Below are 3,745 nucleotides of genomic sequence, written 5' to 3' on the forward strand. Positions count from 1 at the left end.
GCACATAAATGTTTTGTTTACAAATCTGCTAAAACGATTTTACAGGCAGGAAAAGAGATCATAGCAAAAATATTCTCATACAAGATAAATTCTTACAGTTTGGAGTTTGCTCTTACAGTTATTGACAAAAGAAATAATGTAGTTTGTGCTTACTTTTGAATAAAATTTTATTTATTTCCCGTCTATGTCAGAAAAAAAATGGCCACAAACATTTCACACAGCGCTCTCCAAGAAAAAAGCTGAAAATGCTCTAAATAATACATTTCACACGCCACAGAAAACAAAACAAAAATAATTCTATTTTTATTGGTACGGAAAGCGTTAATAGTAAACACAAAATGTAAGAAAACGCAGATAATTTAACTACTTTGCATAAAACCCTATCAACATCAATAGTATATATGCACGTATGGCTTCAAGTGTAAACACGAACAGCAAATTGTCTTTTGCTACTGTTCTTTTGAACAGGAAAATTGCTAATATGAAACATTTTGCTGAAAGATCTGGAGCCATCCTCCTACAATTAATTACAGAGGCCATTGAGAGGAGAAAACGCGTTTCTGAATTGCCAATCATGCGTTAGTGCTAGCTCTGGAAGATATTTTGAATGGAACACGTATCCTACACGGAGAAAGAGTGGATTTGCCGCTATATACTCTCTTTACTCTTTTACTCTTTTACTTGTTTCAGTCATTTGACTGCAGCCATGCTGGAGCACCGCCTTTAGTCGAGCAAATCGACCCCTTTAGTTTTTAGTATTTTCAATTTCTTCTTTTGACCGTTTCAATGTTTCAACAGAAACCCCAAATTCTGCAGGAGAGGGCTGAAGTTCATCATCATTATTTAAATCTAGGAACAAGAATAATGATCTTCAGTTTTTTTTTCTTCTTTTTTTTTGCATATTATAACACAAAAAGACAAATTTGAGTAAAGATTTCTATTAGTGAATGACCCTCTGCCTATCTCCTCTCCTTGATTGGTTATTATTTTTTATCAAATCTAGAGAGACAAAGGCAGAACTTGAGCTTCTGAATCCAAAAAAGTAAGAGTGTAACAATATCACAAAGTATAAACATGCATGTATGTACGTGTGTTTTATATCTTCTACTAAGGTATGCTAGTGAGAGATGCTAACAGTAGCATGCACGCACACACACTACACAAAAATAAAAAAAGCACTTCAAAGTCTGCCAAGTTATAAATGCCACCCCAGCATCGTTTAACATCTGCTTCCCATGCTAGCATGGGTTAGACAGTTTGACTGAGGTCTGGCGAACCAGATCGCTGCACCAGACTCCAAACTGATCTGGCAGTTTCTACAGCTGGATGCCCTTCCTAACGCCAACCACTCTGAGAGAGTAGTGGGTAGTTTTACGTGCCACCAGCACGAGGGACAGTCAGGCAGTACTGGCAACGGCCACGTTCGAATGTTCAGAAATACAAGAAACCAGTGATTGATCCATTACAAACTCTAACCAACGATGTTATCATCCACAAATTGTGACATAAATAAAATAACATGCCACAACCTTTTAAAGCTACAAAGTTTCCGTTCCACTACCTTACTGTGTACGTGTGCTATATATTATATATATATATATATATATATATATATATATATATATACACACACACACACACGTTTATATATTTGTTTTGCAAGATTCTTGATGTGAAATCGTGTGTTGAAACAGATGTTGTAGTATTTAGGAATGGTCATGTTGCCAGTTTAGCCAATAAAAATAGTGCATGTGTTTTTATTGGCTAAACTGGCAACATGACCATTCCTAAATACAACATATATATATATATAGCTTGTCTTTTTAAGGTCCACTTTTCCATGCACACATGGGTCAGACAGAATTCACTGAGGTGGATCTCGTACAGCTGGACACCCATCCTGTTGCCAACCTTCGCTGTTCTCAAGTGATGTAATATTTCCAAATGACCAGGCATGTTTTCATAGAAGATTGGCAATGAAGGACATCACCTGCATGACAGTGACACTTGTTTACAACTATCATGATGTCAAGGCAGGAAGACAGTAGCGCACACTCACACACACACATCCATACTATAGACTACATTATTCAATGAACCCTCTGTAATATTCAGGGAAATTTGGTTTGCAGTTGCTAGGTCAAGCAACCTTGTAAAGGCTCAAATGTGATGTGTGTGTGTGAAGATATGTATTGACACTACACACTGAAAGGGTTAGCTATATAATGCTGCTAGATATGATTATTTGCATGATTTACTGCTGGAGTGAATTGACATAAAAGGGAGTAAAAGGAGAATGGTAACACCATCCTACTTCATCTATGCTCAATAAAAAAATTTAAAATGTTAGTGATGGTGAAAAGAGTGAAATCCAATATCTCAGCAAATAAGATCAATACAAACTTTACTCACCATAAAGACTCATAGCTTTAGCTTTCTTCAGATCTTCCTCTTCTTGGTTAACGCCAATCTAAAGTAAACAAATATTTTCTTTTTTGTTATAACAAGAAACATATTGAGGGATAGAAATACAACATCAGTTTTCATGTATTATATCATCATCATTTAACATCCACTTCCTGGCTGACACATGGGAGCTGTCTGACTACAATCGTCTGTGGTATGGTTTCTACAGCTGGATGCACTTCCTAATTGTCAACCACTCAACAGTGTGCTGGGTGCTTTATGATTATTATATATAAATAATTATCATTTTAACTTCCACTTTTCAGATTTTCTGTAGCTGGATGCTCCTACTGTTACCAAGCAATATAATATTTTCCCATAGCTGGACATGTTTTCACAGAGATTGGAAATGAAGGAAACCGCTGACACTGCTTGTATTACAATCCTATGACATCAGACAAGGAGATTCTCTCTCTCTCTCTCTCTCACAACATTTGGGCTTCCCTCAGTTTCCATCTACCAAATCCACTCACAAGGCTTTGGTTGCCCTGAGAGCTATAGGGGAAGATAAAGGCGGGGAGCTGGCAGAACCGTTAGCACGCAGGGCGAAATGCGTAGCCGTATTTCGTCTGCCGTTATGTTCTGAGTTCAAATTCCGCCGAGGTCAACTTTGCCTTTCATCCTTTCGGGGGTCAATAAATTAAGTACCAGTTACGCACTGGGGTCGATATAATCGACTTAATCCGCTTGTCTGTCCCCTCTGTGTTTAGCCCCTTGTGGGTAGTAAAGAAATATATAGTGGAAGATACTTGCCGAAGGTGCCACTCAGTGGGACTGAGGTCAAGATTACATAATTACAAAAGGAAGTTTCCTAACCACAGAAAAGATATTTTGAGTTGAGGAACAAATTGCATATGCTTTATATATAGGATCGTGTACAAGTATTTATCTTGTGAAATTATGTTATCATCAACTTGGTAATAAGATTTGTATAGATATTTTCACTTAAATATAATCACATATAGCATCATATATTGGTAATCTGTAACTACAGAAAATTTGTTGAGCAAATTGCTAAAACAGGTTAAACAGATGCGAGTTAAATCTTCTGGAGAGGGTGCTAGTCTACTGTGCTGACACACATATGAACATTTGTAACTTTCCACAAGAACATTTTAAAGTTGCATATTTCCACATTTTGCACCAACCCAGCTGGCAACAATAAAGAACTACAAAGAAAGTTAAGCAATCTACCTCAAGATCCACAACAGGTATGTTTTTGCCGTTGGTTTGCCACTAACTTCACCATTTTCATGAGGACCGTTTACTAGAACCGGGA

At 37.1% G+C, this 3,745-nt stretch overlaps 1 long non-coding RNA gene across 1 annotated transcript; it reads right to left on the reverse strand.

The window, feature by feature from the left end:
* Window positions 1-749: 749 nt before the first annotated feature.
* Window positions 750-3,695, reverse strand: LOC115215720. The gene is made up of 3 exons (XR_003882015.2): window positions 3,661-3,695; window positions 2,413-2,470; window positions 750-849 (listed from the first exon to the last, which is right to left on the reverse strand). It is a non-coding gene; the product is annotated as an uncharacterized LOC115215720 (long non-coding RNA).
* Window positions 3,696-3,745: the final 50 nt, after the last annotated feature.

Source organism: Octopus sinensis, linkage group LG9 (assembly GCF_006345805.1).
Source record: "Octopus sinensis linkage group LG9, ASM634580v1, whole genome shotgun sequence".
In the NCBI taxonomy this organism is placed as follows: domain Eukaryota; kingdom Metazoa; phylum Mollusca; class Cephalopoda; order Octopoda; family Octopodidae; genus Octopus; species Octopus sinensis.